General features: G+C 37.6%; 1 protein-coding gene across 1 annotated transcript in view; it reads left to right on the forward strand.

Annotated features, from left to right (window-relative positions):
• The window catches only part of LOC126180959 (esterase FE4-like), a 166,063-nt gene that overhangs the window by 45,894 nt on the left and 103,046 nt on the right, over positions 1-17,123 (forward strand). The window lies entirely within an intron of this gene.

A 17,123-nucleotide genomic window follows, 5' to 3' on the forward strand; every position in this document is an offset into this window, starting at 1 on the left:
GTCTGTGTTTTGCGACCGCACCACAAAACCGTGTGATTAGTTGACGAAAGGACGTGCCTCTCCAATGGGAACCGAAAACATTTGATCGCAAGATCATAGGTCAATCGATTCCTCCACAGGAAAACACGTCTGATATATTCTATACGACACTGGTGACGGCATGTGCGTCACATGACAGGAATATGTTGTCGACCCACCTGACTTGTACACTTGACGAATGGGTAAAAAGATTCTTCCACCTTGCCTGATTTAGGTTTTCTTGCGGATGTGATAATCACTCCCAAAAAATTGATGAAAACATAAGAGTTTTTCACATAAACTGAAAATAAAAAGTTAAAATTTTCGGTTGAGGGAAGATTTAAACCAAGTACCTCTCGTTCTGCAGCTGTTCACGCTAACAACGGGACCACGGAGCTCGTCGCCTCACATAGCCCTTAATATTACCTATCTTATTCATGGACGACCCAGTTTGTATATTTTGCTTATTTTTTCATAGTTCCACACAACTTCTTCCTGTTTTCTCGATTGATCTGTGTTCAGTTTTTCAAGGCCTATCCATTGTGCCAACTTATAACTAAATCTGAGGAGGGTGCGATGGGGATGTTCCCTTGTTAGTTGCCAACCTGAAGCTTTCTTTGAACACTACAGCACTTTACTAAACCCTGCAAGATAGCGTTGAAATGACAACAAGTTCATTCAGGAAAATGTAACATCGCAGCAAGCTCAACACAAAATCTGTATCGTGATACAACTCAATAAATTTCATACAGAGTACAGCAAGAAGTAAAATTCACATTGGTAGCAATAAGATATATTGGAACTGATGAAGGATCAAAGGATTCATAGTCTTGTCCTTAACCACTGAGCAGCAAGTTACACATATACCCTTCATGCTAAAACAGTTTGTTGGTTTGATTTTACATTTAGTTTGCTGTATTTGATTCTAACGAGGCACTGGATTCATGAAATCAAATTTCTTTGTTAAATATAATTTTCATTATGTATTTTCATCAAATTTCTTTGTTAAACATAATTTTCATTACGTATTTTCATCTGTTTTCCATATTTTCACCATGAATTTTGGAACCGAAGATAATTAGATAGCAAAGCATTAATCTGAAATGATGTGCAAAATTACCTCAGGTTTATCTCATTTCTCAGATAGAACCAACCACTTTGACACTCAGCATTCTAACAGGCTGACAGATATTTACAAAACTGTACCAGCAGAGAATAATGTCAAGCTGAATCCACTAGGTCTCAAGTTTTAGACCTTCCTTGTAGTCATTTAAAACTTAACTTTACAAATACACTGCTGTCCATAAAAACTGAAACACGACAAAGTGTAGCAAAAACCAGCATTTTATTTATACTGAGTTAGTAATGCAGTAGGAAGAGCACATGATTATACAGTACAACTACATTTTTTATGTTCCCACAGTTTATGTTTTTCCTATTGTTTACATTCTCTTTTTTGGCTCCAAAAGAAGTCCTGTTCTCTCAAAACAATGCTTTCCCACCATTATAAATTCTGTGTTGCAACATTTCTCATGTTTTCTTTGATGTTATCATGACCTTTAACATTGATTTTCATATAGATTTCTGCCAAAAGTACACCATATTCCTGCTCAAAGTTAGTCTTGGAACAAAGCAGAAAATGGAGACTGCACACATTGTTACTGATCACGTAACAAAGAGCTAGCAAAGGAACCAAAATTTTCATTGTCGCTATGTTGTGCCACAGCCACCTGTATTATGGATTTGCAGTGTTTGGAAGGGTAGGAAAGTATGCTGAGTCTCTGCGTTAATGATCTGATTATAGTGACTCTAGTAGCATCTTTTCTTCTGCTCATAACGTTGTATTACAACAGCTTTACTATAATTTCATAGTCATTTATGCAAATAAACACCATTTCTGAAGATAGTCGTCTCTATAACGGGGTTTCATGAGTCATTGTTACTTCCGCATGACATACGCTAATCCGTACTAGGCTTGCTGTCTTAGGTTCATACAACATGATGTTAGATGGAAACATTCCTCCTTGATGTGGTCCATAACATGGAAACAATTTCTGTCCTTTTTCTCATCCAGGATGTCCCTGAACCAAGTAACATTCTTGTCAGCAACAAGCTATAAATTTTGTGCCTGTGGTTCTCTGTTTGTGAAGACTACCAACATCAGTGTTTTAATCAGTATTTTGTTAAAAGTTTTATTTACTGCAATTTTATAATCATTATCAATCATAAGTGTCACATTAGAACATGAATATTGTTTTAATGTGGTTTCATGAAAGACTTTTGCTTCCATGTTTTATTTACATCATTCAACACGATTGGAATGAAGTGGGAAACCTGCGCATGCATTTGTGTATGTCAGCACTCACCTACTGCCTTTGTAATTGTCGCTTTGTACACTGTGGAGGAAACCAAAACAATTATTTCAGATTTTTTTAAATAGACAAAATTTAAATAGACCATTTTTTAAATAGACGGAATTTCATATTCTCAATAATATAAAGAGAATGGGAGTAAGAGTAATTTATTCATTTTTGCTTGTTGTGTTTCCTATGCTTTCCCACATTACACTTTCCTGCATTTTACACGTTTTTGGGACAGTCTGTGGAGAAGTATAGAAAGGGAATTTTACTGTTTGTAGGTGATTTAGAGGTATACAATGTGGAAAGTTTATGACACAGGTATGCCACCTTTGGCAGTGATAGAAGTTGTATTGTTAGCTGGGTGTCGAGTCAGAATGAGCTCTGATGACAGATATTGGTATGTTGTTCCATATCGCTTCACCTCTGTGTCAGAGTTCATCAGTCATAGCAACTGGCAAGTGATGATGTGCCACTCTGTTGGCGACCTTTGATCAGATATTTGTGTTGGGTGAGAGATCTGGAAAATGTGCAGGCCGATGGCAGCAGCCAAAGACCCTCTGTATCGATGTTCAGGACAGAACAGACAACATGTAGTCTTGTGTTACCTTATTGAAAGATAACATCATGGAGACCTCAAAGATTGGGCACAGCTACTGCCTTAACATGTCAAAAATGTAAGGCCTATTGTCCAAATTACCAGCTGCGAGAATCAGGGGTGATCATGTTGTGTACCCAGTGGCATGCCATACCATCATGCCAGGTGATGTACCCATATGACAATGAGAAATGCAATCGGGATACATAGCTGTACTAAGAACCAAGACTCACCTGAAAAGATGACATTGTACCACCCCTGTTGTAGCATAGCTGTTATCTGTACAAGTATGCCCTCAGTGGTTGTGCTTCTGGCTGAAAAGTTGATGATAGGGAAAATATACTACTGTTATTCATTTCATAATGATTGACCCCTGATTTTGAGCTCATATTCTAATTACAATGCATTACAAACATCAATTTGTTATACCTTTCCAGAACCATGTAAATATCTACTTTCATTTAATGTATGAATATTACAACTCCACCACTGCCGGTCCCAAGTCCGGGGCCTCATTTCGCAAGTGATGAGGAAGGAGGAGGGGGAGGAGTAACACCTCGCTAAAAAAAACCTGGGTCCATCTGGCTCCGGATGGTAGCACCCTGTAAGGGCCCCTGCCTAAGGTTACTAGGTGAAACCTGGTCAACGGTCTCAAAGGCGGAAGAGGAAGTTCAGATTCCCAACGACAGAGAGAGCGGAAGAACTACCTCCAGGACTAACAATCTTGGTTGTACATTTTGTGGCCTTTGGGCCACACCCAAAATAACTTTCATCAATCATGGGTGTGTGTGATGTAAACTATTTTACCCCAGGTGGACGATCCACCGTACGCCAGTACGTCAGCAGACATTCGGATTCTGGGGAGTCTGCAACATTGCACAAAGACAAGTCGGAGTGTCTTGGAATCTCATCCAAATTTCAGTATAGGCAATCAACATACCTAGCAACTTTCAATGCAAACTCATTGTTGAAAACAGGAAAACTAAAACATCTAACAGATACGCTAAAGAACCACAACATACTCATAACAGCCATTCAAGAAACACAATACATGGATACAGATACCTTCGATTCCGAAGGTTTTAGGATATACAAAGGGAAAGTGGGACCGAGAGTAATGGAAAATGTACCACATCTTGGGACAGCCTTTATAATCAACAAACAAATCTTGAACTCAATAGTTGGCTTTGATTCCCAATCAGAAAGAATCTCAAGTCTTACATTCACAAGCACAAACAAAATCTACACAATTATCAATGCACATGCCCCTATAAACTTCTTCTGCTCATAACGTTGTATTACAACAGCTTTACTATAATTTCATAGTCATTTATGCAAATAAACACCATTTCTGAAGATAGTCATCTCTATAACGGGGTTTCATGAGTCATTGTTACTTCCGCATGACATACGCTAATCCGTACCATGCTTGCTTTCTTAGGTTCATACAACATGATGTTAGATGGAAACATTCCTCCTTGATGTGGTCCATAACATGGAAACAATTTCTGTCCTTTTTCTCATCCAGGATGTCCCAGAACCAAGTAACATTCTTGTCAGCAACAAGCTATAAATTTTGTGCCTGTGGTTCTCTGTTTGTGAAGACTACCAACATCAGTGTTTTAATCAGTATTTTGTTAAAAGATTTATTTACTGCAATTTTATAATCATTATCAATAATAAGTGTCATATTAGAACAAGAATATTTTTTTAATGTGGTTTCGTGAAAGACTTTTGCTTCCATGTTTTATTTACATCATTCAACACGATTGGAATGAAGTGGGAAACCTGCGCATGCATTTGTGTATGTCAGCACTCACCTACTGCCTTTGTAATTGTCGCTTTGTACACTGTGGAGGAAACCAAAACAATTATTTCAGATTTTTTTAAATAGACAAAATTTAAATAGACCATTTTTTAAATAGACGGAATTTCATATTCTCAATAATATAAAGAGAATGGGAGTAAGAGTAATTTATTCATTTTTGCTTGTTGTGTTTCCTATGCTTTCCCACATTACACTTTCCTGCATTTTACACGTTTTTGGGACAGTCTGTGGAGAAGTATAGAAAGGGAATTTTACTGTTTGTAGGTGATTTAGAGGTATACAATGTGGAAAGTTTATGACACAGGTATGCCACCTTTGGCAGTGATAGAAGTTGTATTGTTAGCTGGGTGTCGAGTCAGAATGAGCTCTGATGACAGATATTGGTATGTTGTTCCATATCGCTTCACCTCTGTGTCAGAGTTCATCAGTCATAGCAACTGGCAAGTGATGATGTGCCACTCTGTTGGCGACCTTTGATCAGATATTTGTGTTGGGTGAGAGATCTGGAAAATGTGCAGGCCGATGGCAGCAACCAAAGACCCTCTGTATCGATGTTCAGGACAGAACAGACAACATGTAGTCTTGTGTTACCTTATTGAAAGATAACATCATGGAGACCTCAGAGATTGGGCACAGCTACTGCCTTAACATGTCAAAAATGTAAGGCCTATTGTCCAAATCACCAGCTGCGAGAATCAGGGGTGATCATGTTGTGTACCCAGTGGCATACCATACCATCATGCCAGGTGATGTACCCATATGACAATGAGAAATGCAATCGGGATACATAGCTGTACTAAGAACCAAGACTCACCTGAAAAGATGACATTGTACCACCCCTGTTGTAGCATAGCTGTTATCTGTACAAGTATGCCCTCAGTGGTTGTGCTTCTGGCTGAAAAGTTGGTGATAGGGAAAATATACTACTGTTATTCATTTCATAATGATTGACCCCTGATTTTGAGCTCATATTCTAATTACAATGCATTACAAACATCAATTTGTTATACCTTTCCAGAACCATGTAAATATCTACTTTCATTTAATGTATGAATATTACAACTCCACCACTGCCGGTCCCAAGTCCGGGGCCTCATTTCGCAAGTGATGAGGAAGGAGGAGGGGGAGGAGTAACACCTCGCTAAAAAAAACCTGGGTCCATCTGGCTCCGGATGGTAGCACCCTGTAAGGGCCCCTGCCTAGGGTTACTAGGTGAAACCTGGTCAACGGTCTCAAAGGCGGAAGAGGAAGTTCAGATTCCCAACGACAGAGAGAGCGGAAGAACTACCTCCAGGACTAACAATCTTGGTTGTACATTTTGTGGCCTAATAACTTTCATCAATCATGGAAGTGTGTGATGTAAACTATTTTACCCCAGGTGGACGATCCACCGTACGCCAGTACGTCAGCAGACATTCGGATTCTGGGGAGTCTGCAACATTGCACAAAGACAAGTCGGAGTGTCTTTGAATCTCATCCAAATTTCAGTATAGGCAATCAACATACCTAGCAACTTTCAATGCAAACTCATTGTTGAAAACCGGAAAACTAAAACATCTAAGAGATACGCTAAAGAACCACAACATACTCATAACAGCCATTCAAGAAACACGATACATGGATACAGATACCTTCGATTCCGAAGGTTTTAGGATATACAAAGGGAAAGTGGGACCGAGAGTAATGAAAAATGTACCACATCTTGGGACAGCCTTTATAATCAACAAACAAATCTTGAACTCAATAGTTGGCTTTGATTCCCAATCAGAAAGAATCTCAAGTCTTACATTCACAAGCACAAACAAAATCTACACAATTATCAATGCACATGCCCCTATAAACTTCTTCTGCTCATAACGTTGTATTACAACAGCTTTACTATAATTTCATAGTCATTTATGCAAATAAACACCATTTCTGAAGATAGTTGTCTCTATAACGGGGTTTCATGAGTCATTGTTACTTCTGCATGACATACGCTAATCCATACTATGCTTGCTGTCTTAGGTTCATACAACATGATGTTAGATGGAAACATTCCTCCTTGATGTGGTCCATAACATGGAAACAATTTCTGTCCTTTTTCTCATCCAGGATGTCCCTGAACCAAGTAACATTCTTGTCAGCAACAAGCTATAAATTTTGTGGCTGTGGTTCTCTGTTTGTGAAGACTACCAACATCAGTGTTTTAATCAGTATTTTGTTAAAAGTTTTATTTACTGCAATTTTATAATCATTATCAATCATAAGTGTCACATTAGAACATGAATATTTTTTTAATGTGGTTTCGTGAAAGACTTTTGCTTCCATGTTTTATTTACATCATTCAACACGATTGGAATGAAGTGGGAAACCTGCGCATGCATTTGTGTATGTCAGCACTCACCTACTGCCTTTGTAATTGTCGCTTTGTACACTGTGGAGGAAACCAAAACAATTATTTCAGATTTTTTTAAATAGACAAAATTTAAATAGACCATTTTTTAAATAGACGGAATTTCATATTCTCAATAATATAAAGAGAATGGGAGTAAGAGTAATTTATTCATTTTTGCTTGTTGTGTTTCCTATGCTTTCCCACATTACACTTTCCTGCATTTTACACGTTTTTGGGACAGTCTGTGGAGAAGTATAGAAAGGGAATTTTACTGTTTGTAGGTGATTTAGAGGTATACAATGTGGAAAGTTTATGACACAGGTATGCCACCTTTGGCAGTGATAGAAGTTGTATTGTTAGCTGGGTGTCGAGTCAGAATGAGCTCTGATGACAGATATTGGTATGTTGTTCCATATCGCTTCACCTCTGTGTCAGAGTTCATCAGTCATAGCAACTGGCAAGTGATGATGTGCCACTCTGTTGGCGACCTTTGATCAGATATTTGTGTTGGGTGAGAGATCTGGAAAATGTGCAGGCCGATGGCAGCAGCCAAAGACCCTCTGTATCGATGTTCAGGACAGAACAGACAACATGTAGTCTTGTGTTACCTTATTGAAAGATAACATCATGGAGACCTCAGAGATTGGGCACAGCTACTGCCTTAACATGTCAAAAATGTAAGGCCTATTGTCCAAATTACCAGCTGCGAGAATCAGGGGTGATCATGTTGTGTACCCAGTGGCATGCCATACCATCATGCCAGGTGATGTACCCATATGACAATGAGAAATGCAATCGGGATACATAGCTGTACTAAGAACCAAGACTCACCTGAAAAGATGACATTGTACCACCCCTGTTGTAGCATAGCTGTTATCTGTACAAGTATGCCCTCAGTGGTTGTGCTTCTGGCTGAAAAGTTGGTGATAGGGAAAATATACTACTGTTATTCATTTCATAATGATTGACCCCTGATTTTGAGCTCATATTCTAATTACAATGCATTACAAACATCAATTTGTTATACCTTTCCAGAACCATGTAAATATCTACTTTCATTTAATGTATGAATATTACAACTCCACCACTGCCGGTCCCAAGTCCGGGGCCTCATTTCGCAAGTGATGAGGAAGGAGGAGGGGGAGGAGTAACACCTCGCTAAAAAAAACCTGGGTCCATCTGGCTCCGGATGGTAGCACCCTGTAAGGGCCCCTGCCTAGGGTTACTAGGTGAAACCTGGTCAACGGTCTCAAAGGCGGAAGAGGAAGTTCAGATTCCCAACGACAGAGAGAGCGGAAGAACTACCTCCAGGACTAACAATCTTGGTTGTACATTTTGTGGCCTTTGGGCCACACCCAAAATAACTTTCATCAATCATGGAAGTGTGTGATGTAAACTATTTTACCCCAGGTGGACGATCCACCGTACGCCAGTACGTCAGCAGACATTCGGATTCTGGGGAGTCTGCAACATTGCACAAAGACAAGTCGGAGTGTCTTTGAATCTCATCCAAATTTCAGTATAGGCAATCAACATACCTAGCAACTTTCAATGCAAACTCATTGTTGAAAACCGGAAAACTAAAACATCTAAGAGATACGCTAAAGAACCACAACATACTCATAACAGCCATTCAAGAAACACGATACATGGATACAGATACCTTCGATTCCGAAGGTTTTAGGATATACAAAGGGAAAGTGGGACCGAGAGTAATGAAAAATGTACCACATCTTGGGACAGCCTTTATAATCAACAAACAAATCTTGAACTCAATAGTTGGCTTTGATTCCCAATCAGAAAGAATCTCAAGTCTTACATTCACAAGCACAAACAAAATCTACACAATTATCAATGCACATGCCCCTATAAACGAGGATAACAGGAAAAACAAAGAAAAAGTGGAGGCCTTTTGGAATCATCTAGATGACATTATTCAGAAAATTCCAGATAAAAACATCATCATTCTTCTTGGAGATTTTAAAGCACAGATTGGTAAAGAAAAAAGACATAAGAAAATAGTTGGAAACTATCCTGCACACAAGAGAACAAACAGAAATGGTGTGAGACTAATAGAACTTTGCCAAGCACACAATTTAATTCTTAAATCCACAGCTTTCAAGAAACTACCGCAAAGACAAAAGACATGGGTATCCCCAAATCCTAGCCTTGGGGAATTTCAACTTGATCATGTGGCAATCAAGAAGATCTCTAGCAAAGAAATCATGAACGTTAGGGTACTCAGGGGTGCAAACTTTGATTCAGACCATTACCTTTCTAAAATTAAGTTCAAAGTCATCCCAAACAGGAAACGCAACATGAAACAAATTAAGGGTCGGAAGTATAGCACAGAAAAGATATTAAAATCAGATTTCACAAAAGCAACAGAAACCATTCAGACACAAAGCTGGGGGGATATCAAGGAAACCCTCATTACTACAGCTGAACGGATAGCACCTAACAAAAAAAGAAAAAAACATGCCTGGTGGTCGCTGGAATGTGATGCCCTCATTGAAACAAGGAAACAGGCATGGCAAAATTGGCAATCACAGAAAACAGAAGAAAGTAGACTGAATTTCAGTACAGTTAGAAAACTGGTAGATAAAGATATAAAAAGTATTAAGAAGACACACGAAAACAAAACTCTCCTCCAAATTGATGAAGAATTTGCAAAAAACAACACAAGGAGCTTTTACAGAACTTTCAAACAAAGGTTGTCAAGATACAAAGCACCCACCCTCCAATTTCGAGATGTAAATGGGACCATCGCTCACAACAACACGGAAAACTGCAAAATACTAGCAGGCTACTTTGAGAAACTCTTGAATTGTGAACTCATCCTTGACAAATTTGAATCCATTCCAAACAACCGTGAGAAGCCGGATTCAGAACCACCGACGACTGAAGAACTACAGAAGGTCATTTCAGAACTTAAAAACAACAAGGCGTCTGGAGAAAATCAAATAGTGGCCGAACTATGGAAAAAGGCTGACAAAAATGCAGTTACATCCCTAAAGTGTGTTTTCGATCAAATCTGGAAAGAAGAAGAGATCCCCGCAGAATGGAGAACAGCTCTCATCCACCCTATCCACAAGAAAGGTTTGAAGACAGACCCCAACAATTACAGAGGAATATCACTGCTGGATATAACGTACAAGATTCTTTCTAAAGTCCTTTTGAACAGGGCAGAGCTGCAATTGGATCCGAAAATCAGGGAATACCAGGGAGGTTTTAGAAAGGGTAGATCATGTTCGGAACAAATACTAAACCTCAAAAACATTATGGCATACCAAAAATCAAGGGCAAAGACATACGTAATCTCCTTCATTGATTTCAAAAAAGCATATGATTCGATTGATAGAGAATCTCTGTTATCAGTTCTGGAAGAAATGGGTTTGGATAAGAAAACAACTAATATTATAAAAGCGACCCTTACAAATACATTTTCGAAAGTTAAATTTATGGGCGAACTATCAGAACCCTTTGAAATAAAAATGGGAGTGCGACAGGGCGATGGGCTCTCACCGTTGCTGTTCAATTGTGCGCTTGAGAAAGTAGTCAGGGAATGGAACACAAATATTAAGAGTGGTATAAGACTGGGTTGCAAAAAGAAGAACCTTAAAGTAAATTGCATTGCTTTTGCAGATGATATGGCCCTGTTTGCTGAAACAATGGAAGAAGCACGGGAGCAAATCCTTGAACTAAAGAAACAAGCAGTTAAAATTGGTCTTCACATCTCCTCAGAAAAAACTAAGATATTGACAAACATCAAGCACTCATGTAAATACCTCAAAGTTCAAGAACAGAAGATTGAAATAGTAAAAGAATTCAAATATCTCGGAGAATGGATTACTTGAAATGCTGGGGAAAGCAAAGCAATGGAATCCAGAAAAAATAAACTTGAATTGGCCTTCCAACTAACAAAAAATACATACAACAAAAAATCCCTTTCATGGGGGTCCAAAATTACACATTACAAGACAGTGATTAAGCCAGAAGCACTGTATGCAGCAGAAACACTTAACATGAATTTCAAAGACCAAATAGAGAAACTTGAGGTAAAGGAAAGAAAATTTTTAAGAAAAATCATTGGGCCAAAATTTCAAGACAATAAGATTATATACATCAAAAATGAAACTCTCTACAAGAAAATTGAAAAACTTTCAGATTCTATGCGAAAAAGGAGAATAAATTTTTATGGTCATCTTCTCAGAATGAATTCCAACAGATTAACTAAACAAATCTTTGACTTCTTCCGTAACCGAAAAATGAAGCCCAACTGGTTTAAAGAAACTGAGAAAGACCTAGTGGAATTAAATATTTCAGAAAGTTCACTTATTGATCGAACTGCTAAATTAATTACTAAAGATGAAAACATAAGGTTCCAAGACAAATCCACACAAAAGTCCAAATCCTTCATCTCGGAAGAAGAGAGGAGAAGAAGATCAGAAAGAATGAAGAAATACTGGGCCCTAAGAAAGGAACAACGCACGAAGAAATGACTGATCCAGCGTACCCCAAAGAGGGTGAAACGAAAGAAGAAGAAGTATGAATATTACATCTTAGTTGAAATAGGGGTGACATATGTGGTAATATTCAAGAGAAACCATAATTTCTATAGCTTTTTTGGTGAGTGTCAACTCTAAGAATGCATAAAAATCAGACTGAAATTAATAGAACAATTTCCTTTGCACAGTTTAATGATAAAGCCTTGTTCTGTTCAGGTGGATTTTCATTATTTTGTGATTTTGTGTCATCACTCTAGTGTCAAATACAAGATGCTGTGATTTAGCTTACCATTTTAGCTATTGTGATGGAGAAGGTACTATTGTGAAGCTTGAACTTTTTTTGGGTGCATTATACACCTTTCCTAATGAATATTCCTCATGTTTGTTAATTAAGCATCTGTAAAGCAATTGTATCAATAGCTGCAGTATATGTGAGGCTGTGGTGGAGTGTAGTTTTCACTCCAGTGCACTTCCACTGTTCTAATGTGCCATAAGCACCTATTCAGCAGTGAAGAACAACAACTTCATAGTCACATTCCAGTACAGTATTGCCGTGTTCAGTTTTTGTCACAAGCAGAGAGAAATAATATGGGAAATTGCAAATAAATGCTTGATATGCAAGCAACTCACAATAAATGAACATTTGGATAGCACACTTCAGCATTAGATGGAAAACTTGATTAGCTTGAATAGATTTTGCATTAAAGAATGATGTCTGAAATAAAACCTATCATAATTGCTTTTGCTGCTGGCTGAGGTCTTGCTGCTGCCATTGCACTCATATACTTGAATCAGATATGGTTCTATTGGTTTGTCAAGACAGTGGGTTCTTTGTGCATAACTGTTTACAGGTTTGTTTACATGACTTACTGAATTCTTCCAGATACGTTGGGTAACACTCTCGAGATCAGAGAGACACAACTGTAAAGTATTATTTGTTTTAAAATTCTTGTTCTACTTAACTACATTGTTCTTGACAAATGATCAAATAAGTTCAATGGCGTTCAGTTTGTGGTGAGCTACAGGCAAACACAGAAGTTTAATTTCCTTGTTCACTGATTGCAATATACTTTCCAAAAGGTATTCCTGTGCCCTGAAGTACAGTTGCTCACGTTCTAGTAGGCCAGCTTTAGTAAATTCCTCATATGGTTCAGCATTAGATGGAAGCTCTACATTATTGCTTTCCATCCATTCAATAATAGAATCCTTCTTCCATTTCATAGATGGATTTTGTGATACTGGATTTATACCATATGATATGGAGCTTGATCTAAAACAATCGCATATTTGTTTAGTAATTTTTTGAGAACACTCCTAAACCACTCTTTGTAGTCTCTGGCATTCATTTCAGAATAATACTCTGCACCTCCTTTTTGCCCAATAAAACATAATCCAGCATTTTGCATGAATCCATCTTTGTTCCATATTTGGCACGTTACAGTCCTTTTTCCAGAACTGGACCATGTTTGAATTCCTTCTTTCTAGCCATTCCACTCATGAACACTTCCTTTGCAATAATTGTGTACATTTTGTGGTGTATAAGTGATTTTTTGTTCCTGTCAACCAAACTTTCTGGAATGATTTGCCCCAGACCAATTCTCATCGTTGTAATAAGTAGTTCATCCAGTGTTGCATAGGTGTTTTATTTCCTGCAAGAGCTCATCTCTTTTTCTTGCTACTTGGCTATTTTCCATCACCATAGGTTTTTTGTTAAGCTTTTTGTATCTGAAGCCCAATTTTCGAAAAGTGTCCTAAATTGTTGTTTCACTCATATCTGGAAAATCCTCTACTTCAGTCTTCAACTTTTACCATGGCTGCCACTGCTGGAAACTGCTTTTTTGCATAGAAGTCATTGGTTTTTCTTTTTATGATTCCCTGTGTAAACTTGTCCAGTACAAACTTCTGTCACATGCCAGAACTCTTTTTTGGTGATGCAAGACATGAAGCTTCTGTACATTTTTCTCCTAATTGCGGTCTGAATTTTACGACTTCTCAAATTTGACACTCACCAAAAAATGATAGGAAAAGCATGCTTCTTTTTAAATATTATCAAATACACTGCCTCCTTTCCAAATAAAATATTCATACGCCAAATAAAATTAGACATTTCCACAATTCCAGCAGGGTATAACACATTGATTTACGTCATACAACGTGATCAGAATATGAGCTCAAAGTCAGAGTTCAGTCATTATGAAATGGGTAATAATTATTTTGCCCACATGAGAAGTTTGCAGTTCCAACATCTTACTTGAACTCAGATGTTGACTAAAGTACCGTTTAGCACTAGTCTGGTGCCTCATCTGTTTAAATTACACACAGATGAACGGCTATCCATATACTGCACTAATATCCTGAATATTGTTGGAGTGCAGCAACCTAACATAAACATAACTAGCCACTAAAGCTCATATGTGGCAAACATGTATAGGAACACTGTCATAGACTTGTACTCTTAAAACCCTGTCCTTTAAGTCTAATGGTCATAGCAATACAAAGATGATGTGCACAACAAATAACTATTGGAAGTAAACACTGCTCCTATTCTAATCATATTGTTAATATTTTCAGAAGATCAACATAGTTCATAAAATTAATTGCAAGCTAACAGTCATTCATTAACAAACAGTCACTGAATCACTAATTGAACTCATTACATTTTCAGGGTTGTACTTTGCACTACGTTGTCTGCAACATGTTATCCCACATTTTCAGATACATATTGCACTCATTTCACAACTTACTGTAGACTGACTTAAAATGGCTTTCAACAAGATTTTTATATAGACTTACAGTAATTAGACCTGACTTTAGCTGTTGTTCTTTCATAGATTTTCACAAATTTTAATTAAAGCTGTATATATCTGAGTAACTCAATAGTAGAGGGCAAGTTGTGTTTAAATAGGACTTTTAGATACAGTGATAATCTTTATTGAATTATGCTGGTTAGGTTGCCAAAATATGGGATTATGTTTCAGTAACAATGTTTTCACTACCCCGGAATTAAATAGGTGCACATATTTTCATCAGTGAGTGTATAAATGTTTTACTTATTTCTATATCTTCTTCATCTGCTTTATCATGAAATTGGCAATTGTGTATAAGTTTAGATATGAACAATAAAAACAAAATTTGAAATTAATTATCTTTTTTTAATTAGTGTGAGTGTTAGGCAAAGTAGCTGGTTCATTAACTCCTGATAACCAAAAGAATGTAATACATAATAAACTTGTGTTGGTTAAGCCCTGGCTAAATCTTTGGAATTTTAGATACCGTGCACATTTTCATAAAATAACATTATTGAAGATATTGGGAGGAGGAAAAATGTAACAACTGATGGAAAGGATGTACCTGCTTTGTTACAATGCATCCCGTGTTGTTGTTGACCACACCACTGTTATTGCTCTTCTCTCTGCTGCAGCACCAGGAAAGCCACAAGAATGGTAGCAATACTGACAGATCACATGGGGCCTTTGAGAACCTGCATGGTGAGCCCAACAATTCCATATTTGCATGATAGTCAGGGCATCCCAACCAATGCCAGCAGCAGTATTGGGGGATGATAAACCTCAGTCTTTACATCCCACAATCCTGCCACTATTGAACTTTGATGTATACTGGCAGATGATTCTACTTCTTACATGAGGCATAACATTATCTTCCCACAAACAAACAACATTCAAATGCAATTTCTGAGTGAGAAGCCATTATGTAAACTTTTGCCAAACACAGAATGTTGATGGTGTTATTCCTACCTACTTTGTGCAGCAGGAATGCAAATCATTTTAATTTCTAAGCTTACTGTACACTTTTGTCAACCTGGATGTTTGTTGCATGCCACCTTTGTGGTTATGGAATACATCCACAAAAATAATACTGTGAAATATGATATTGCCATCTCCATAGTGCTGAAGTTTTTTAATGGTCAACAGTATACTTTACTGTTTGATGTGTGTGCAAAAGACTCCTAAAGCTCACTGAACATGGTCTCAGCAAATAAATAAAAGCAGAATTTCTCACTTTACTAATGTATAACATATAATGTAAACTATTATTTGAGTAATGATGTATACTTTTGTTTTAAGATTTTTAAATGTATACATATATATAGAAGTAATTTAATATTGATGCATTCATGAGAAAACTGTGTGCTTGACTAGGATCCAGATCTGAAGTACTATACAAATTCCATTATCTGCAGCTTCTTTGACTTTCATGCCAACTCAGCTACTAAATATCTGATGTCATATCACAGTGGCAGTCTTCTTGGTGATACTATTGTAATCAAGGTCACAGTGTGTGTGCAGTAGTTTGGTTTCTTAAATGACTTTCCCCTCAACATCAATTCACACTCAGTTTTATTTGTTTATGATACTTCTGTCCTTGTTGAAAGCAGTGACTTGGAACAAATTCCCTCAGCTGTCACAAATCTATTGAATAGCTTAGAAATCTAGTACTAACTAAATGGATTTGTCAAAGTAGGTATGATGACTTAAAATAATACACTAAGATTCCACTTGTAGAGATAAGCACTTTAATGATCAGCTTGATATCATTATACATAAACACACAGTCACTCCAGTTCAAAAGTTTGCAAAGGACTGAAGGCCCATGTGCTATCTGTCACCTACCTCAAAGATGGCAGTCCAAAGATAGGTCACTCAACTCATTGCGTGCTGCATAAACTGAATTTTGGAAAAACACATTTACTGTTGTTTAAAACTAAAACTTCTGAGGCAAATGAAACCCACATTAATCATAGAAACCAAGAACTGAAGCAGGCTGTGTTAAGTTTTTAGGAATTCCTCTGGACCAAAATTGATCCAGGACTTCACATATAAAGCAATTAGCAAATAAATCAAGCAGTCGACCTGTGCAATGAAGATTCTGTCATATTCAACTAGTACAGAGGCAAGAAAAGTAGTTTACCACAGCTTATTTGAGTTGGTTGTAAGGTATGGCCTTATTTTTTGGGGTAACACAAGCAAAATGATTGTTGTTGTTGTGATCTTCAGTCCTGAGACAGGTTTGATGCAGCACTCCATGCTACCCTATCCAGTACCTACTGCAGCCTACATCCTTCTGAATCTGCTTAGTGTATTCATCTCTTAGTCTCCCTCTACGATTTTTACCCTCCACGCTGCCCTCCAATACTAAATGGGTGATCCCTTGATGCCTCAGAAAATGTCCTACCAACCGATCCCTTCTTCTAGTCAAGTTGTGCCACAAACTTCTCTTCTCCCCAATCCTCTTCAGTACCTCCTCATTAGTTATGTGATCTACCCATTTAACCTTCAGCCTTCTTCTGTAGCACCACATTTCGAAAGCTTCTGTTCTCTTCTTGTCCAAACTATTTATCATCCATGTTTCACATCCATACATGGCTACACTCCATACAAATACTTTCAGAAACGACTTCCTGACACTTTAATCAATA

The sequence above is a fragment of the Schistocerca cancellata genome, chromosome 1 (assembly GCF_023864275.1).
Source record: "Schistocerca cancellata isolate TAMUIC-IGC-003103 chromosome 1, iqSchCanc2.1, whole genome shotgun sequence".
NCBI lineage: Eukaryota > Metazoa > Arthropoda > Insecta > Orthoptera > Acrididae > Schistocerca > Schistocerca cancellata.